Below are 22,592 nucleotides of genomic sequence, written 5' to 3' on the forward strand. Positions count from 1 at the left end.
GAGAGTCAGAATGGGGATAACACCCGAGCAGTCTCGTCGGAGGTTCAGAGCCCTAAGGTGGAAACCAGACGTGTCATTTACCCGACATGCCTACCACATTGTGAAACATTGGGATGCCTGGGTGTTGAATCTCCAGTAAATTTGCCCTTCCTAATGCAAGTGGAACAATTCTTAGAGGGTGTTCCTGAGGAAATAGAAAGATACATCCTAGACGGGAAGCCCAAAACTGTAATCGAGGCAGGAGAGATTGGAGCCAGATGGGTGGAGGTGGCAGAGAAGAAGAAAACTGGTCGCAGTTGGAGCGGAGACCAGAAGGGACCACCCCAGACCACACCCTATTACCGGGGGCCACCGAAAGCCCCACCTACCTCCCAAAGAACCCTCCAGACCCCTTATCGTCCCACCACCCCGTTGTCCAGCAACCCTCCTCGCCCCAGTGACCCGTCAGCTGGACGATGTTTTAAATGTAACGAGCTGGGGCATGTAAAGGCCAACTGCCCCAAGAACCCCAACAGATTACAGTTCATTGCACCGGAATCACACCAGAGGTCCGCAGGCCCAGATACCTCCCAGATACCCTTGGAGCGGAGGGAAACTGTTAGTGTGGGCGGGAAGAAGGTCACCGCGTGTAGGGACACCAGAGCACAAGTGTCAGCTATCCATGCTTCCTTATTGGACCCCAATTTAATCAACCCAGAGATCCAAGTGACGATTCAACCCTTCAAGTCCAACTCTTTCAATTTGCCTACAGCCAAGTTGCCTGTCCAGTACAAGGGCTGGTCAGGAATGTGGACTTTTGCAGTCTATGATGATTATCCCATCCCCATGCTGTTGGGGGAAGACTTGGCCAATCATGTGAAGCAGGCCAAGAGGGTGGGAACGGTCACCCGCAGCCAGGCTAAACAAGCCGTGAGGCCTAGCTCTGTTCCGGAAACTGCTATCAGGACCCGGTCAGAGGTGATGGACCCGGACGCCAGGCCAATGTCTGCAACAGCAGTAGTGGATCCAGTCCCAGAGACCCAGACGGAACCAGTCCCAGAACCGGAACCAGCCGAACAACCAACACCAGACCCAGTGTCAGCACTGAATCCAGTACTTGCAACCTCAACACCAGAGGGCCCCACCGACCCTGAACTGGCAGCAGCCGATAACCCGACATAAGAGGCTCAGCCGGAGCCTGAATCCCAACATAGTGCACCAGCGGAGAGCGGTTCACAGTCAACAGAAACAGCTCCATCCCCTATATCGCTTCCAGAGGGACCAAGCCTAGGTCCACAATCCAATGAGGGACTGATGTCTCCAGCATCAAGGGAACAGTTCCAGACCGAACAGGAAGCAGATGAAAGCCTCCAGAGAGCTTGGACGGCGGCACGGAGCAACCCACCGCCTCTCAGCTCTTCTAATCGATCCAGGTTTGTTGTAGAAAGAGGACTTTTATACAAGGAAACTCTTTCTGGTGAACACCAGGAAGACTGGCATCCTCAGAGACAGTTGGTAGTTCCAACTAAATACCGGGCCAAGCTCTTGAGCTTAGCCCACGATCACCCTAGTGGCCATGCTGGGGTGAACAGGACCAAAGACCGTTTGGGGGGATCATTCCACTGGGAGGGAATGGGCAAGGATGTTTCTACTTATGTCCAGTCTTGTGAGGTGTGCCAAAGAGTGGGAAAACCCCAAGACCAGGTCAAAGCCCCTCTCCCGCCACTCCCCATCATTGAAGTTCCATTTCAGCGAGTAGATGTGGATATTCTGGGTCCTTTTCCGAAAAAGACACCCAGAGGAAAGCAGTACATACTGACTTTCATGGATTTTGCCACCCGATGGCTGGAAGCAGTAGCTCTAAGCAACACCAGGGCTAAAAGTGTGTGCCAGGCACTAGCAGACATTTTTGCCAGGGTAGGTTGGCCCTCCGACATCCTCACAGATGCAGGGACTAATTTCCTGGCAGGAACTATGAAAAACCTTTGGGAAGCTCATGGGGTAAATCACTTGGTTGCCACTCCTTACCACCATCAAACAAATGGCATGGTGGAAAAGTTTACTGGAACTTTGGGGGCCATGATACGTAGATTTGTAAATGAGCACTCCAATGATTGGGACCTAGTGTTGCAGTAGTTGCTCTTTGCCTACAGAGCTGTACCACATCCCAGTTTAGGGTTTTCCCCATTTGAACTTGTATATGGCCGTGAGGTTAAGGGGCCATTGCAGTTGGTGAAGCAGCAATGGGAGGGATTTACACCTTCTCCAGGAACTAACATTCTGGACTTTGTAACCAACCTACAAAACACCCTCCGAACCTCTTTAGCCCTTGCTAGAGAAAACTTACAGGATGCTCAAAAAGAGCAAAAAGCCTGGTATGATAAACATGCCAGAGAGCGTTCCTTCAAAGTAGGAGACCAGGTCATGGTCTTAAGGGCGCTCCAGGCCCATAAAATGGAAGCATCGTGGGAAGGGCCATTCATGGTCCAGGAGCGCCTGGGAGCTGTTAATTATCTCATAGCATTCCCCACCTCCAACCGAAAGCCTAAGGTGTACCATATTAATTCTCTAAAGCCCTTTTATTCCAGAGAATTAAAGGTTTGTCAGTTTACAGCCCAGGGAGAAGATGATGCTGAGTGGCCTGAAGATGTCTACTACGAAGGGAAATGTGCTGGTGGTGTGGAAGAGGTGAACCTCTCCATGACCCTTGGGCGTATGCAGCGACAGCAGATTCAGGAGCTGTGCACTAGCTACGCGCCAACATTCTCAGCCACCCCAGGACTGACTGAACGGGCATACCACTCCATTGACACAGGTAATGCTCACCCAATTAGGGTCCAACCTTACCGGGTGTCTCCTCAAGCTAAAACTGCTATAGAACGGGAGATCCAGGATATGTTACAGATGGGTGTAATCCGCCCCTCTGAAAGTGCATGGGCATCTCCAGTGGTTCTAGTTCCCAAACCAGATGGGGAAATACGTTTTTGCGTGGACTACCGTAAGCTAAATGCTGTAACTCGCCCAGACAACTATCCAATGCCCCGCACAGATGAACTGTTAGAGAAACTGGGATGGGCCCAGTTCATCTCTGCCTTGGACTTAACCAAGGGGTACTGGCAGGTACCGCTAGATGAATCTGCCAAGGAAAGGTCAGCCTTCATCACACATCTCGGGCTGTATGAATTTAATGTACTCCCTTTCGGGCTGCGAAATGCCCCCGCCACTTTCCAAAGACTTGTAGATGGTCTCCTAGCGGGATTAGGAGAATATGCAGTCGCCTACCTTGACGACGTGGCCATATTTTCGGATTCCTGGGCAGACCACCTGGAACATCTACAAAAAGTCCTTGAGCGCATAAGGGAGGCAGGACTAACTGTTAAGGCTAAGAAGTGTCAAATAGGCCTAAACAGAGTGACTTACCTTGGACACCAGGTGGGTCAAGGAACTATCAGCCCCCTACAGGCCAAAGTGGATGCTATCCAAAAGTGGCCTGTCCCAAAGTCAAAGAAACAGGTTCAATCCTTCTTAGGCTTGGCCGGTTTTTACAGACTATTTGTACCGCACTACAGCCAAATCGCTGCCCCACTGACAGACCTAACCAAAAAGAAACAGCCAAATGCTGTTCAGTGGACCGACAAGTGTCAGAAGGCCTTTAACCAGCTTAAATTGACACTCATGTCTGACCCTGTACTAAGGGCCCCAGACTGTGACAAACCGTTCCTAGTAACCACAGATGCGTCTGAGCGTGGTGTGGGAGCAGTTTTAATGCAGAAAGGACCTGATCAAGAATTCCACCCTGTAGTGTTTCTCAGCAAAAAACTGTTTGAGAGGGAAAGCAACTGGTCAGTCACTGAAAAAGAATGTTACGCCATTGTCTACGCTCTGGAAAAGCTACGCCCATATGTTTGGGGATGGCGTTTCCACCTGCAAACCGACCATGCTGCACTGAAGTGGCTTCACACCGTCAAGGAAACTAACAAAAAACTTCTTCGGTGGAGTTTAGCTCTCCAAGATTTTGATTTCGACATCCAACACATCTCAGGAGCTTCTAACAAAGTGGCTGATGCACTCTCCCGTGAAAGTTTCCCAGAATCAACTGGTTAAAATCGTCCTTGAGATGTGGAAAATATTGTTAGTCTTTATGTACTTGGTAGTATTTTTAGAGATGCATGTGTCTTATTAACTCTGTTTTTCCTAGAGCTCCAGGAAGAAATCCCAGCCAGTGTTTCACCCTAGCTGAGATTTGGGGGGCGTGTCATAAAAATAAAGGGAAGGGTAAACCCCTTTGAAATCCCTCCTGGCCAGGGGAAAGCTCCTCTCACCTGTAAAGGGTTAAGAAGCTAAAGGTAACCTCGCTGGCACCTGACCAAAATGACCAATGAGGAGACAAGATACTTTCAAAAGCTGGGAGGAGGGAGAGAAACAAAGGGTCTCTGTGTCTGTCTATATACTGGTTTTCTGCCAGGGATAGACCAGGAATGGAGTCTTAGAACTTTTAGTAAGTAATCTAGCTAGGTATGTGTTAGATTATGATTTCTTTAAATGGCTGAGAAAAGAATTGTGCTGAATAGAATAACTATTTCTGTCTGTGTATCTTTTTTGTAACTTAAGGTTTTGCCTAGAGGGGTTCTCTATGTTTTTTAATCTAATTACCCTGTAAGATATCTACCATCCTGATTTTACAGGGGGATTTCTTCATTTCTATTTACTTCTATTTTTATTAAAAGTCTTCTTGTAAGAAACTGAATGCTTTTTCATTGTTCTCAGATCCAAGGGTTTGGGTCTGTGGTCACCTATGCAAATTGGTGAGGCTTTTTATCCAACATTTCCCAGGAAGGGGAGGGGGGTGCAAGTGTTGGGAGGATTGTTCATTGTTCTTAAGATCCAAGGGTCTGGGTCTGTAGTCACCTAGGCAAATTGGTGAGGCTTTTTACCAAACCTTGTCCAGGAAGTGGGGTGCAAGGTTTTGGGAAGTATTTTGGGGGGAAAGACGCGTCCAAGCAGCTCTTCCCCAGTAACCAGTATTAGTTTGGTGGTGGTAGCGGCCAATCCAAGGACGACGGGTGGAATATTTTGTACCTTGGGGAAGTTTTGACCTAAGCTGGTAAAGATAAGCTTAGGAGGTTTTTCATGCAGGTCCCCACATCTGTACCCTAGAGTTCAGAGTGGGGGAGGAACCTTGACAAGTCTATACTTATTTCCAAATTTATTTCAACGTTTATTTTGTTTATTTTATTATTTTATTTATTTTGAGAGGAGAAATGAAACTCTGTTTAGGAAAGTGGAATGGTTTACTGGTCAATGTGTCTTTTAAATGTTGGGGGAGGGGGAAGGGAGGGTGTGAGTCTTCCCCTAAATGTGCAACATACATAAGAGATTACAGAGCCAAATGTATCATGCACCATAAACTACCCTGCCCTTTCCACATAGACTACATCTCAAAGGCGGAATTACTAACTTCCAAAACAGTCTATTTGAAAAAAAAATTATCCAACCAGAGAAATGTTTTCTCAGTCTCCCCATATATTTGGAATTTTTCCTTCAAATTACCTGGAGGTACAGGATGGGTGAGATTCATTTTACATGGTTTTAACTCTGGAAGTCCCTGGTTCAATCGCTTGTGTGTTGGCCAAGAAAGGCACCCATCATATAAGTGGGGATTTGTCTAGTGCAAATCCATGGCTCTTAGATGCTCAGGGTGTTGTTTCCTCTCTCCAGAGGAAGTATGTAACCCACTAGTTAGTGTGTATTATGCATCACCCTTTGCGTCTGATCCCCAAAAGGGACATCTAAAGTGACATTTAGTTGCAGTTCCCTGGGAGTAGTATTGGCCAAGATTGTGAGTGTCACAATCTATAAATAGATCACATAAGGATGAAGTGGTATTTCCAGCTCTTTCTCTTTCTGAAAAAGTCTGAGGGTTGTTTTAATTTTTTTTTAAAAAAATAGTACAACACTGATTTTAATGGTTTCTTCAGAGAACTAATTCTCAAACCTAAAAATCAAATCTGAGACTGACATTTTTTCCCTTTTCAAATGTTTTTTGAACATTTTTGGATCCAAATGACCAATCCCACAATTCTACATAACTCAACTCTTTTTTTAAGAATGTAGGGTGCACAGCCTTTCATATTTCTTTTATAAAAAAAAAACAAACTCACTGTAATAATTTAATATTTAATTTAACTCATTTAATATAATGGAAGAAACTCAGTCACTTGCTGACTGTGGTAACTAAATGAGTTAACCTGTTGAAAGCAATAATATTGAGGACTGTCAAATAGGACAGTGCTTTAATCCAAAAACAGCAATATTGTTGTGTAGGCATTTTAGAAGAAAGGGTGCACAGTATGGAAGAAGAAAAGCAGGAAAGTTAAACAGGAGATGCTGATGAATTGTGTTCCTTGGCTAGTTTATACACTATTATTCAATTATCATTAAGGCTAAGACTTTGTCACGCATATTTTTAGTAAAAGTCATGGATAGGTCATGGGCTTCCATGAATTTATCCATGACTTTTACTAAAAATATGCATGACAAAATGAGGAGCTGCGGGGTCCCCACACCACCCCTGGGGCCCAGCTGGGAGCATCCCCACCATCTGTAGCTGCCAGCTGCAGGCAGCCCCTGCAATCCCCCTGGGGCACCTCAGCAGCCTGTGGCGGCTCCCAGCCACCACGGGCGACGGGGGGACCCTGCAGCTCCCAAGCGCTGCAGGCTCAAGTCATGGAGGTCTCTGGAAGTCACAGAATCCATGACTTTAGTGACCTCCATGACAAAATTGTAGCCCTAATTATCATTGTTGTGTAACGGTTTGAAGATTTCCCAACAAACAAAATATCTCCTCACTGTCCAATGCATTCCTGCCAGTTACTTACCCAAGAAGCTCTTCAGTTATCTGCACTACTATCTTTGTATTTCATTGAGGAAAGAAACTTTAAATTGCCTTTGTGTGAGGTAGGCAGCCTCCTCCTTAGCATTCATTCTTACATCTACACTGAGGACTTGTTTGGTTGAAGGTTTGCTAGGTTGAGGGACCTGGTTTTTTGGGGGGGGGCTAGTGGTCTATATCCAGTGGTACCAAAGACCGAAAAGAGTCGAGTTCTTCTACTTTCTGTGTAGCTGGCTATGATACAATCAGATTTTTGTCAATAGAAATAACAAGGTAATTGGGCAGTAGGAGATGCAGTAAAAAAAACCCTGTAAATTAAAAAACCTTTAGTGTACCTCAAACTTGGATTTCATTAATATTTACTTACACCCAAGCTACAGTTGTCACAACTTAAATATGCACATGAAAGTTCTAAATAAAAATAAATGTCAACATGTCAAATGTGTTACTGAGCCCTGGCATCATTTGAACATTCACATACTTACCTCAGCAATATTCCCTGTCTGAAGCCTTTTCTGAATCATTAAATCCTGTTTTGAAATCCACTGGCTACTGCCTCCCCCACTCATTTATCTTCTGCAGTCCACCAAAGATCTCAGCACTTGTAATAAGCCCTTGAGTGGGTTGTTTTCACTTCCAAAGGAAGCCTATCTGTTGTGACAGATGATGAAATATGTCTGTAGGCAGAGTGCTGGAAAAGTAGCATTTTTATTCTTTTGGGGCATGCTTCATGTCACTTTGTTATCCCTGCATGCGCCAAACAGGTCATTGAAGGGATGAGCTGTTAATCTTGTGCTTGAAGGTTAAACTATTCTTGATCGACAAATTTGCTTGAGAAAGCATATTTGAAAAGTACTTGAAGCCTGCTTGAATATATTAAGAAGACTTAGTGTTATTTTTTAATTGCACCGATGAAATAAAATTAATCCTGCCATCGTGAGATTCATACTTCTGCCTATTTCTGATGTAAAGTGTATATATAGTTCCTACTGTAATTATACAGGTATGCCTAGTAAGATTTGCAAGATGTGGCAGTCTACAGATATTTCTAGGTTGCCTTTGTGACAAGATCATGAAAGATAATTCTAAAAATGTAGGGCCAGATCCCCAGATAGTGTAAGTTAGTGTTGCTCCATTGACTTTAGTGGACTTACATTAATTTACACCAATTGAGGACGTGGCCCATAGTCTCTTAGGGCTTAATCCAAACCTCACTGAAGTCAATGGAAGTTTTCCCATTGACTTCAGCTCATGCCTTTAATCTTTCAGGATACCATAATGATAATAAAATAACAGACTAGGGAGCTGGAGGAAACCTCTTTGTTCATTTAGACCATTCCTCTGCCCCAGCTAGAATGTTCTATATCCTCCAGTACTTTTACCAACACATAATTTTGCCCCTTGTTAAATTATTCTGTGTCTTCAGTCTAAATTCCCCTTTACTAAATTTTGTCCCTTTTATTCTAATTGACTCCTTGGCCCACCATTCAAATACTTATACAGATTATTGGTTCTCATAGTCCCATGTTTCTTATTCCATGTTGGTTTATGGATGGTGCCCATGTTTTTCCATGGGTCTGGACCTGCGTTAATAAATCATGAGTACTTCATTACATGCATTTTACCTCTTTCTGTTGGCCTGCGTGTGTAACGTATATGCAGACTTTCTTGCATTTATTCATAATTCTAAATAATGAGCATTTGAGACTCAAAGTTTGAGTCACTAGGATGTTTGGAGAAAGTAGACATAAAAGGGGGACACTTTAAAATGTTTGTTTCAAACTAGTATTTGTAGATTTTTGTTTGTTTGTTTTTGATTTGCAGTATGCACTCAGCTGTATGTGGGATCAAGGCAGTGACATCCATATGCAGCCAGAGCTCCTACTGGCTTTGTTTATCATTTAACCAAGCCTTAATATGTATTTCTTTCCCATTTTACCCCAACATGATCTAAATTTTTATTTATTTTTTTGCTATTCCGTGAATTCTTCCAAACTGTCAATATCCTCATTGGGCTACTTTGGTGCCCAGAAATGTGTGACGGGCAGGGGGAAAGACTATCTCATTTCTGGTCCATGCTGTGCTTCCATATATATATTCCCCAATATTGCATGGACTTATTTTGCCAGTATAACTCATGATCTTTCTTAATATCTGTAACCAATGTGTACTTTCCAACTCTGATTTATAGAGATCTTGTCTGAAACCTGACAAAATACAGAAATTATTTCTGCCTGTAAGACATACATTCACTTTATGGTATCTCAGGCTATTGAAGCACAAGTCATCTGGCTTTCTTTTCTGTGATACGATGTAGATAGCATTAAATCTCAAGACTCCATTAGATATCGATCCTGCTTTTTGCTCTTTCTCTGTTACAGCCAGTTAGCTCTGGGTGAAGTCAAAGCCCTGGAAGTTTAAGCTTTGTAAATTTTGAAATACTTCAGTCTCGCCAGCCTTTTGTGTGATATACATGAGTGAAGTTTTTTGTCATGTATCTAAAAACAAATCTCTGTAAAATAACCCTATTTACACAGAATGATTAATTAAAACTAAAATACATTAATTGACTTTGAGATTTGCTAAAGTGTCATTCGCTCAGATTGTCATTATTCACTCTTTGTGAACTCACCAACATGTATTTGGGGATGTCATATGCACCTGTAGCGTGAGCATTATGGGTTGTAGACTCATTTTATTCAGTCAGGGGGGAGGGAAAAATACTCCAGAAATTCATGAAGTATGCAAAAATAGGGGATTTTTATTTGAAATCTCATAAGAGCAAATAAGTTCGGCATGTACAAATTCAGCTCCCTTTTTTGATTTCAGCTAATCAGCCCTCTCCATCTTTCTCAACTGTTTCATTAGGAGGTTTATGTACATACAAAAATAAATGGTTTTAGCTCTTTTTTTTTTTGATAATTTATACCAATTTGCCATTTTGGCTTCTTTGTGAGTTTAATTTCCACTCGTAACAGAACAGATTTGAAAATCAGGACTAAATTTGCATTTAGTACTTCATGAGGAATCTGATTTAGATTTTTTTCCCTGCTGCTACATTTCATCACTACTTTCCAAATCTCTCTTGCTCTAAATGCTATTGCTCTGTGCTAATGGCATGTGGTAGTACAGGTTGCTCTGTAATTTTTGATGTCTTTCACACCCCGAACTGCCAGTTCATGGGCATATTGACAGATCATGTTAACTGAGGGGACAACAAGGTAGTACACTTCTATGCTTGAAAGATTCTTATTTTCTTTAGCTAAATTGACTGATTGTCTTAGAATAAATCACCAAACTTAAATTGAATCAAGGACTTAAATATCCCCTTCTATGAGGTACTTAGCTTAGATGCAACTTTTAGCACATGAGTAATCTCATTAATTTTAATGATACTATTCACATGCTTAAAGTTAAGTACAGTATCTTGCTGAATCTGGGCCTAAAGTGCAATGTAAAACAATTATAAACAGTGTTTTGAATATGAGTGAGGCTAAAATCTTGAAACTTTTTATTTAAAATTTAATAGAAATTTGCAAATATTAGACGAATGCTACAATATATGTTTTTAAAGTAACTTACTACTCCATTCACGAGGGGGCCAATGATTGTATATTTTTCCTGCAATGCATGTTTTGATAAATTGTGCTTTCAGAGTTACATGTTCAAAAACTACGTTGCTACAAGTTTAAGCAGGAGGTTTTATTTTAACTACATAAGTTACAAAGGTTACTATTTCCTTTCCACTGAATTATATTGCTTTTTAAAGAGAAGAAGAAAAAGGAGAGCGAATAAATAAATACTATAATGAACTGGCTACTGTGTAGGTGTAGACCTCTATCCTCTAATGGATGGAATCTCAAACACTCACCTCTTGTCTTATGGCAGGTCTACACTACGGGGTTAAGTCAACCTAAGTTACTCAACTCCAGCTACGTGAATAACATACTTGGAGTCGACATAGCTTAAAGGACAATTTATTGTGGTGTCTACACCATGCTGGGTCAATGGGAGAAACTCTCCCATTGACTTACCTTATGCTTCTCATTCTGGTGGAATACTGGAGTCGACAGAGGAGCAATCTGAGGTCGATTTAGCTGGTCTTCACTAGACCCACTAAATCCACACCTGGTGGATCGATCGCCACAGCTTCTACGGTAAGTGTAGACATGCTCTTAGTTCCTACACTGCTAACAGCTATTAGTTATTCCTTTAACTCTAGTGATAGGGGTCTCTACTCTTGTAGCAGAACCGTATGAATTCTCTTAATACTATTGCTATGGAGTTAGAGTGGCCAGGCTAGCATGAGAATATTAACACCAACATTTCTAAGAGACCACAGATTTATAACTACAATTCCCCCAAGAGCTAAACCCCTATTGGATTACCCTAAGAGATGAGCATTTGCACCCCCCCTCCAAATCCAGTCAGAATACTTCATCTGTCCCACTGCATTGTTAACGGCATTGGCTTTGTATTTTAAATTGTTTTTGATTCAGTTCTGGATGATTTTTAAATTTAAATTTAAATTTCCTATAGTGCCACTACAGTAAGACTTTAATGGGAAGTTCATTGGATGTACTGAGATAGAAAAGATTTAATAAAATCTGACGACCTGTAATGAAATATGAAGATTAGTTCTCAGGGACACAAGCATAAAATACCTTCTCTATAGCTGGCAGCATTATTGGAATGAAGCCGATGTGTTTAATCATAGTGCAGAAGCAGCTCAAGATTTATGGAAATGTTTGCCTGAACTTCTAATGTTGTTCCCTCTAACTTCCTTTCTTTTGTGCCTGTGTGGAGGATTTTACATGGAAACTCTCTGGTGTCACTTCTGTTCTGTTAGCCTTTCTTGACTTAGATAACTCTTTGCTGATAGTATTGAAATGGGTTTAACAAAACGTCTTAAATGCCTAGTTTTTGGAGGGTCTTGGAAGCTGAGCACTCTCTAAAACCAGGTTCCTTTCAGGTGTCTCAAAAAACATAATACAAAAATTGAGGCACCCAGTATCACTACGTAAATAGGTTTGTTTTGTCTATGAAGTGGCTTTCCTTTTAAAATTGTCTATTAGCATTTCCCTATTATCAAGAAAGAGTACTGTATACATAAGGCCGTGAAGTATTTTATTCAGCGTTCAACTTCAAGTTGCTTGTGCTTATAATAATTAGGATTCTGATAAAAGATTTTAGAGAACAATTTTTTCGACACAGGTACATGAGAAGCCACATGAAAAATATTTTTGTTTCTGCCTTACATCCTCAATTTTTCTCTCCAAAATGATTGTGGCATCTGAAAATTTAATACTGCAATTAAAATTGTTTAAAGTCAATAAGGGCAGTGAGTACATTGAAAACAGTGATTTATAAACATAGGCGTTACATAAAATAACAAGAATATAACGTGACTTTTAATAAAACACATACATGTATTATGTGAATGGATTGGGGGCATTGACTATGCTTAGCTGCAAGTCAACTATGGTTAAATGTTTAATAGGGACTAAAATTTGATGCAATCCAGGTAAGACGTGGGGAAACAGTCTTTTATAGAATGTAGAGGAGTCTATGTGTATGTCTACACTACAATTAAAAACCCGCAGCTGGGCTGCGTCAGCTGACTCAGGCTTGCAGGGCTCAGGATAAGGAACTATTTAATTGTGGTGTAGATTTTTGGGCTCAGGCGGTAGGATCCTGCAAGGTGGGAGGACCCCTGAGCTTGGGCTCCAGCCTGAGCCCAGATGTCTACACCGCAATTAAACAGTCCCTTATTAGAAGCCCAAGTCAGCTGGCATGGCCCTGCCATGAATTTTTGATAGGGTATGTCTACACTGCAATGTTACATTCTTAAGTAATCCATGAGATGCACATTGTAAAGCCACTTGTGTTTAAGGTGTATGCAGCAGGAAAGCACATTGTTTATGTTTAGAGTAGAAAGCCACACAGGGCAACATCTGACCAATCTTAGATGTTGTAAATTGTGTGAGGGCACTGCCATGGGAATCTGGAGCTGGAGGCTCCAATACCGTGGCAATGGTGGCTATGTATAACTAGGAGCTAATCTGCTGATAGATCTACTTGGTGATCAAGAAAATTAAACGTTTCATGTTGGCTAGTGTAATTATGAATATTCTTCTTACTGAGTCCTATTAAGCCTTTGCCTCACTAATATTGTAGCAGTGAGTTCTCCTCCACTAGAAAATACTGCCCTTCATCAACTTTAGTTAGATTGTCTAAATTTCATTGAATGTCTCCTTCTCGTATGAAGACTATATAGAAACTGACAATATACTTTCTCCGTACTATTTTATATATAACTGGTTCTTGTTCCCTGTTAATCTCTTTTCTAAACTAAATTGTCCTAATATTTTTATTTCCTCATATGAAAGTTCTTTCATACTGCTAATAACTTTTGTTCTTCAAGTATGTCAGTGCGGATCCCACTCTAGGGATCCAAATGTGTGCAAGCTTGGAATGCTATAGCACAGGCCCTTGGGGCTGTGACTGCACAGAGCACATCCTGGTGCCACCACTCAGAGCATAAATGCTTGCTTCCATCATCCTATCCCTACAGCTCAAGATTAGGGTTGGCAATTTTGGTTGGACATATTCATGGAGGTTTCATCACATGACATAATCTTTAATTAAAGATTAAAGTTTAATTCCTGAACAATCCTGGAGGGCTGGCAACGTAGGCTCTTGGCTTGCAGGATGCATACTTCCACACAACCTGCAGGAAGTATCTACAGTGTACATAATCTTCACGGTAATAAAACATACATAGTCTATTGAGGACTGGACCAGCCAGAGCAACCCCTGTTGATGGCATTATACTACTCTTTGTAGAGTGAAGTTCCAGATATGGCGCAATTCTACAAATCCACAAATCTCTGGGGTGGCCCCCTGGGTGATGCCAGGTGAAGTCAAATCATGCACATCAATGGAGAGCTTGAGAGCATGGTGGGCTTGTCCATCTGGGCAGCATGGCTGAAGAGCATGCAACACTGCTTTTCAATATAGTGAGCTATCAGAGGAAGGCCAGATCTGTGAGATTATGGCATTTTGCACAAAGTTGGACTGTTTTATGGACTTGGCGCTGACAGCACATACAGAATGCTTCTAGTTGCTTCAAAGTCTGCCTGTAAGATGGTCCAGGTTTCTGACCCAGGTAGAAGTACAGGCAGCACATAGCTGCAGCGTTGGCTGCCCTCGAGGAAAGGGATGTTTAAAAAGCCATGTTTTGCGTGTGTATCGGCTGGGGTATTAAATCCCTCCTCAGTCCATCATTTTTGTTCTGGTTTATTTTTAGGGGGCTTCTGTGTTACTCTCATTTTTGAGCTTCTGTTTCATTCTGCAGTATTTTGCATGAATATAATACCTATTTAAATATACTTTGTTTTTTGAACAGCAAGCATTGGGTCCTAATCTCAGTCTGTACGTGAAAATGGTAACTAATTTAAAGATTTAAAAGGGAAGTGGTGGAAACATTAAGCTCCTTCCTTCCGCCATTCTCCCCCGCCCCCACAGGATGGGGAAAAAATAACCCTGTTTACAGATGGTGGCTGTCAGATACTGCCCACCTATGTATGCTATTGGCTGCTTCGGTGGGCAATGACACAAATCTAACTTGTATCTGTAAGTAATTTGTCCATATTGTATGGTGGAGACATCTTTTTTCATAATTTGCAAATGGTTTGATTTTTGTGTGCAGATTTGATTTCCAGCAGAAATTATTCCCCCCTCCAGTTTAATTCAAACTGAATATTAAAAGATTGAGATAATGTTCTGAAGAAATAGCTGAAATTAATGGATTTTTCTTCCTACCATGTAATCCTGGCTCAGTGACACACTGGTGTGGCCCTAAAGAAAAATCACTTTGCCCTTTTCTGTTTCTGCACCCATACAAGGCTATAATAGGTTGACATTATCTTACAGTGGTGGTGTAAGCATTTAATACATAGGGGCAGATCCTCAGCTCATGTACGTCAATATAGCTCCATGGAAATGTATGGAATTAATTCCCAGTTCACAACAGCTGAGGATCCTGACCTTGGTGTCTGTACTGTGCTTTGAATATGCTAAGTATCATGATCGATTTCTTTTTTACTTTTGTGGATGTAAAAATTAGCTTCGTAATAGACTATAAATAAAATGATTGACAGCTTGCGCAGTGTGCCGTCTTTACCCTGCTGTGTTTATAGTTGAGGGGGAAATGAGGGTGATTTCACATATTGCAGCCCAATTTGGCATGGTGCTCTAGATTCACTGATTTTAATCACATTTTCAGAGTTGAATGAGGAGGACTTCTCTCTCAACATAAAACATCTTGTACTTCTCAGGGGTTCACAGCTGGAGGCCTTGCCCTCTGTCATTCCAAAACCAAAATGTTATTTTTTTAGGTTCCATTAAAGTGGCCACCTGTCCAGAATAGCTAACTATTAATTCACCACAGTTGCCTCAAATCAGACAAGTTAGAGGGAATAGGAACTCTCATCCACCTGTTCTACACACACAGGAACCTGCAGACACCATTACATTAAGAGGATTAAGTTCAGATCTTCACTTCTCTGGAAGAAGTAACTGGCTTTCTGGTTAGCTGGCTGTGACCTCTCTGAATCCTGGTATCTCATTACAAGGATGAGGGATATTTTCCCCAATGTAGGTTGTGAAATGAAGTACTTTTGCTTTCAGAAGCTTTGTATGTGGTATCACCAAGGAACTGCAGGCCTGATCTAGTTATTTAAAGTCAGTGGAAGTTTTATTCATTAGCTTCAGTAAACTGTCTGGACCAGGTCCTTAGTATACAGTTGTTCTTGAAAATAAGAGAAGCATATTTATCCTACAGGTTTTATTTAACTAGAATGGAAAGTGTAAAAGTAACCAGATATTTTACAATAAAATGTAACATGCTAAACCTACTGTGGCTGTTGCCTGCAAACTGCAATTGCTTACCTATAGCATAGGTCTCCAGTGAATGATACCATTTGAATGTGCCTTTTATAAATTTGACTTTGATTCTTAATGTACTTGTGAGAATTGGGTAAACGGCAGTTGTCACAAAGAATCTAAATGTATTTATTCTGGGCTTTAAAAGTTCCTGTTGGCCTTCTGAACTAAAAGCTTTGAGATGCTCTGAGATTATTTTGGAGTCAGTTGCTGACCTTTATATACTGCATTCATAAACTAAAATCCATGAGCTGAATTTCCAGAAATAGGATTTAACATCCTCAATTATAGGAACACTACAAGAGAAGTTTAGATTCTTTTTACATAGTGCATAAATACAACAGTCTACACTGCACTACCCTAAGTCATATATTGTGAAAATTGATTCAGGTCAGCAGGGCACAGTTCAAGGCACAGTGGGCTGTAGCTCACGAAAGCTCATGCTCAAATAAATTGGTTAGTCTCTAAGGTGCCACAAGTACTCCTTTTCTTAGTACAAAGTGCATTACTAAAAATATAAAGGCAAAGAAAAATATTATGATGATTTGAAAATGGAGTTCCAGGGAACTCTAATAAAGGAAAAATGCAAGAGAAAAAAAGTGAGACCCTAAGCAAAAACATCATTGTAAAATCAGGAGAAATGATATGCAAAGAAATAAAACAAATGAAGTGTTCTAAGAAGCAGCTACAGGAAAATAAGGACAGTTGTATTGCTTATCTTCTGAGAAACACTATTAGCTACTTTAGTGTAGACCCCAACTTAATCTGTAGGAAATAACAGTCTTGGTGAATAAGTGTATGCTTGTGTGAAAAATCCCCTTTATAATATGGAGATTTAGGATATGAAAACATTCTGCAGTATTTCATATGGATTTGAATGGTGGTACAGAAAGAGAAAGTACAAAATCATAATACTGGTAAAATGGTGATGTATTCTTTTGGTTTATAGTGGTTTTCAATTTGAAAAAAGGGGTGTGGGAGTGCTTGGCACTTGATAGAAAACAGTAAACTGTTAAGTAAAGCTTAAAAATGGAAATGGGACTAGCACAGCTATACCTCAACCAGTTTATTTAAATTTTGACCTCATGCAACCCTGTAAGTGAAAACATAGCTAGTGCATTTTTATTTTCAAATAGCCAAGTTAAATAATATATACAGCTCAAAATACCACAAAACATATTAAAAATAATTAGTAGAATATTGGTAATGCAATGGCTGTGTAAGCAAACACAGCAGCCATTATGTGAGCTGAACAATAGCTCACTCATCCTTGGATGTTGGGACGTGATTTACTGAAAGAACGCACATTGGCTAGAGTGCCAAGCTTATCTCCTGCTCTTTTTAACAAGTATAATGGAATCTTTTACTCTCCTCTGTACAGCCACCAAAGTCCAGCAGGTTAAATAGCTTTTAAGAAGAACAGCACTTCTCACTGGATGAAACTTACTCATGTTTTGTGCAGTGTGTGTGTAAATGAGCTTTGTGAAAGGAAACTATCTAGGGGTTGTGGGATCCACAGTACATGGCCCTTTTTCAGAGTAGCCCCTTACCTGCCTTTGCAGCCGGTACCCTAGGAAGGAATGGGGGTAGGCCCCCTTCACCTTCCCTGTGGAGGTATTTTGACCTATAGGCCAACTTGACACAAATCCTTCCCTATGCTGGAATGTGCATACCTTGCTTAGGAGTAGTCTAAGTGTACTCTTGGAGCCCAGCTCTGCCATGTGTAGAAGAAGTGGAGCCTCCTGGTTTGCCTCTTCTGTAGGTGCTCATGCTACGCAGCAGAATCTCAGGGCTTTCCCCAAGTTGGGTGATTTGAGATACCTATTTGACTTGAATTTCACCGACTGCAGTACTGCAGGTGTGCTTCCAATTTAGGTGCCAGCAAACGTGTATTAGCCCAACTGCTAATGTGGGATTTGAAGTTTCTGCAGGGAAAAAAAAAGTCATAGCTTACCTATTAGGAGTATTTTCAATATTGATCCCTCATTAAGATTCAGTGAAGTACCAAAGACACAATAGTGACTAAATATAGTTATAATGGAAGTACAGGATAGCTGCGGGACAGCATGTAATCATGGGTTAATCATGTACCCACCTAACATCAATTACCCCCACTGAATATTTTTTTCCCATTTAATGAACTGAATTATTGTAATCAGTGGGTAGAGTACAAGGTGGTGGTTTTGACAGATATAGCCCTAAAATGACCTGGAACCTCCTTGCCAGAAAGTGCACACTTCTCCAGGCAGCCACAGTTGAAATCAGCGGAGGTACCCAAGTTGGAGTCCCTGTGATAAAAGATAAATAGTAAGGACCCAAAGCTTTGGAAATGACTCTCCCATTTGTCCAAAATAGCCCCAGTCTATTGACCTTCAGAGCATACTGCAAAGGCCATTGTATTTCCTCTCAGCTACAGAAAACAAAAGACTCTAATGGGAGATATTAAAGACTTTAAATTGTTTATTTGTTATGAGGTGTTTTTTTAGATGGCCAAAGAAGGAGGTACAAAGGAGGTCTAAGAACATTTGGAGCAAGGGATAGGCACTCCATTTTTAATGGATGTGTATAAATCAAAATATCTGATTTCTTAAGAAGTATTAACAATAAAGTAAATACAGGCACCATCATTTAGAATGTCATGATTCTTCAATCTTTTTTTTTTTCTAGGTACATCTGGTGCATACTAATATACATCCCATGGTCAACCATGCACTTCCTGACAACCTATCTGCCCTTCATTTATCCCATATCTTGCTAACTTCACATACTTTCTTGGTTTGCTTAGTTTTTCATCCTCTTGTCAGCAGTTACAAGTTTTCTGACTGCACGGAGTTATAATCCACATAAAGGTCAACTGAAAACATTTACACTTTCTTTTTAAACCCCCCATAGGTAGATTAGGATCACTTGACAGCTAAGGGTCCCTGGGTTTATAGATTTTTTGGTGGAAAAAATGTTAATATAAAAATGTGTAGTTGTTCATATTATGCACATAAAACACACAAGCACTTTGCAAATTTCACTACGCTCCAATATTCATTTCAGTTTCTTCAAGGAATCTTTGTTGCAGTGTGTGGCAGGGTGTGGCAAGGGAAGCCCTAATCAGCTCCTGACACTCCAGCCCCAATCAGGGGAAATGGATTGGGGCGGGAAACTAGCTAGGACTGGCCTGGAAACTGGCCCCACCTGCCAGCCTCGTTAATGGGCTAAATGTTTGGGAGGAAGTGAGTCCAAGGGGGTTGGGGGGTGTGAAGACTAGGAGGGGAGAGTAGGCTCAGAAGGCCTGTGCTAGGCCAAACCTGTAAATAACTTGTAAATAGTTGGAGCTTGGTGGTGGGGACCAGTCACAGGAATAAAGAGCATGGGTGTTGCACCAGCTTGGAGTGGTCCTGATTCATTGGGGAACGGGGCCAGGAGGTTGAACCTAGCAGGGCATGGTGAGCACCCCGTTATGCAGTATGAACATGTCATTTTTTTCCACACTAATGTTGAAATTTTGTGGGACAGAATATGCTGTCATTTTGCCTTTAGCGTGGAAAATGTCTGATCTAAATCTTATGATTTTTAGAAGTGTTGATAACCCACAGGTCCTGTTGACTTCAGTTCAACTTGTGGGTGACACATCTGAAAATCATGCTGTTCCTTCTGCAAACTCTCAAAAATATGGGCCATATGTTTTTCATGACTGTGTTGTAGCAAATCAAAGGCCATCTAGGAACTTAACAGTTATGCTGTACACCATTGCCACTCAGACCTCAGAATGACAGTGGGGATAGTATGTAGTGTTGTAGCCATATTGGTCTGAGTTTAAAGAGGGAAGGCAGGTGAAGTAATATCTTTTATTGGACCAACTTCTGTTGGTATGAGAGAGAGAGAGAAGCATTTGATCTTGCATAGAGCTCTTCTTCAGGTCTGGGAAACCCATTCAGAGTGTCAAAGCAAAATAAAGGACGGACCAGATTGTTTAGCAGAAATAGTTAAGACATTTCAAGGGACCATTCAAAGTGAAGCGGTTCATTAACAGCCCTCCAGTCATGGCGGGAGTAGGGAGGAGATGGTAGGTGGGGGGGGGATGTTAGTGGGTTATAGATTGTAATAAGCGATAAATCCAGTGTGTCTATTCAATCCATGATTTTTAGAGTGTAGTAAAGTTATGAATTTAAACTTCCAGGCTCATCTTTTGAAAGCTTTTTGTAGGTTTTCCTTGGAGGAAGAGGACTGAAAGGTCAGATATAGAGTGATGGCTTTGTGAAAAGGGTTCCACCCCGTCCACAGGTGATGGGGTGGTATTGTCTGTCATTTTTCTATGAGTTCATTCAAGAGCATAGTAATTGTCTCATTTCACCAATGTAGTTGCTTTTGGGGCATTTAGTGCACTAGATGAGGTCACCACATGTTGTGATAGGCATGGGTAGGATCCATGGATCTTGAAACGTGTGTTGTGGGGGGTGTTGATCCTTGCAGCAGTGGAGATATGTCTGCAGGACTTGCAACTGTTCTGGCAGGGTCTCGTGCCACTTTGACTTGGTGTCCGGGTCTGTGGGGAGCTTGCTTCTGATGATGAGCATGGAGAGGTTGGTGTGTTGTTTTGAAGGGAGGGACACTGGAGTAATAGGGAAATTAGGAGAACATTAAAGAGTAAACTAAATTGTGTTAATAACTAAATCATGTTAATAGTTTGGGAATAAGGCCGACGGGCTTAATGGTTCGTTGCCAATCAACCATGCATGACATCTGAGTTTACTAGTAACTCAAACTCTTGCTATGTGGACTTATGAAGTTCAAATATACTCAAAAGTTACATGCTTGGTCTCTGGGGCTCAGTTGATGATCTATCTGCTCTAATAGTGCCCCTCACCTGACCGATAAACAATGTCGAACTTACTTTGGGTGGAGTCTTCTCACCCATTCTGCTTGCTGATAGAAATGTGCTACAGTATTGATTGTCTATCAGAAGATGCCCTCTTGAGGACTACAGTTAATGTCTGCTGGATTTGATACAGTCAGGGATTATTTCTTACAGACTCTCTGGGCACAATCCATTTGCTCAAACGTGAGAGAGAAGATAGCATCCATTTTAGAGCCATAATAAAAATAGATTTTCCTATGTTACCAATGCATCTGATTTAGACTATATATCCAGCTTTATTTTAAAAAGTGCTAATGAATTGTGGTTTGCTTAAATATATTTTATATCTTACATAAAGATTGGACATGGGTTGACTTTGTTGCATTTTAACCACAATAGAGCTATAATTCTTCATGGCAAGAATGTGTTATCTCAGAATGAAATTTAATCTATTTTAGTTACAGTACACAGCATGAGTACAGACTCTGTAGGAAGTTATGTAGCTTTGCAGATTAAAAGCTACAATATAGCAAAATCTGCTTTTGAAGTTTCACCCTGATGGACTTCAGTGAATAACTGTAGAGCAACAACAGATTGCTGTGGTTCTCCAGCTTGATGAGTGTATAGTTCAAGCTTTCAGGAATGAATGTGCAAGTTGCAAGCCTGTTCTGTGCCTTATTTGTTAATTTATAATGTTCACAATGACAACCAGAAAATATTGTTCAGTAGTATACCATGCTATTGCCATGAAATTCCTGGATCCATCTGCTGATGCTGCTTGGGATAGTATACCATGCTATTGCCATGAAATTCCTGGATCCATCCACTGGTGCTGTTTTGTATTGCTGGACCTTACCTGTTTGCACAAATTGCTATTAAGTCTGAATTATGATGTCACTATCTCAGGAATTTCCATTAGGTTTTAGTCTCTTTAAATACTAAGTATTTCTCTTCCAGTTAGAGTCTGGTGCTAGGAAGTGAAACACCCTGTCACAGCAGATAATGGAACAGATCCCACAGATTGTATTTAACTACATTTTAATGGGAGGTGAGGTTCTGCAAGGATAGGTATCAGGTCACTGCCAGTGACTAGATCAATGATAGGGCTGATCAAAAATTTATCAACTGGTTTCAGCTAAAGAAAAATTTCCATTAAATTTCTGCTTTCTGCAGAATTTTTGTAAAAAAGAGGAATCTGAAGACCAAATACCTCTCAACTGAAACCTGAAATAGTTTGGTTCAGACTTGCTGCCACAGTGCATAATGGGAACTATAGTTTGGTTGTCTTGTGTCCCCATTCTCTTACATGGGCATGGCTCCTCAGTTGGACCTTATTTCTCATGCTGTGCCAAGGGACTCCCATAGTGTACCATCCTCCTATCAAAAATGGAGACTATGGGGCTTCATGGGAGGTGCAGCTGAACCAGTGGCATGAAGCACTACAACTGCCATGAAATACTGCAGCAATATTTCCAGATTGAAATGTTTTGGATTTCAGCCAAAGTGTACATGTGTTTTTGTTTTGTTTTTGTTTTTTTAAACCAAAAAGTTTAAATTTCCAGCCAGGGGGAAGAGGAAAGTGGGAAACCTCTGACCAGCTATAGTTTATGGATGATTTGATTTTACTGTGTTAATCATGTTTAAGCTTTTGAGCACGTGATTTAGGATGATTTAGTTGGTGTTGGTCCTGCTTTGAGCAGGGGGTTGGACTACATGACCTCCTGAGGTCTCTTCCAACCCTGATGTTCTATGATGATATGACCACTGGTGTTCCTACAAGCCTGAGCAGACTCAGTCTGAGCTGGGTGCCTGTTCAGTTTATCATATGCTGTCTGTCTGTCTGTGTCTCTCTCTCTCCCTCTCTCCAGCAAAGCTGCTTCCTCGGTGATCACTGAACATTAGTTATGAAGCTGATCACATCTCCAG

The 22,592-nt window shown here is 41.2% G+C and overlaps 1 protein-coding gene across 1 annotated transcript in view; it reads left to right on the top strand.

The window, feature by feature from the left end:
- The window catches only part of GALNT13 (polypeptide N-acetylgalactosaminyltransferase 13), a 345,963-nt gene that overhangs the window by 105,211 nt on the left and 218,160 nt on the right, over positions 1 to 22,592 (top strand). The window lies entirely within an intron of this gene.

Source organism: Eretmochelys imbricata, chromosome 11, assembly GCF_965152235.1.
Source record: "Eretmochelys imbricata isolate rEreImb1 chromosome 11, rEreImb1.hap1, whole genome shotgun sequence".
NCBI lineage: Eukaryota > Metazoa > Chordata > Testudines > Cheloniidae > Eretmochelys > Eretmochelys imbricata.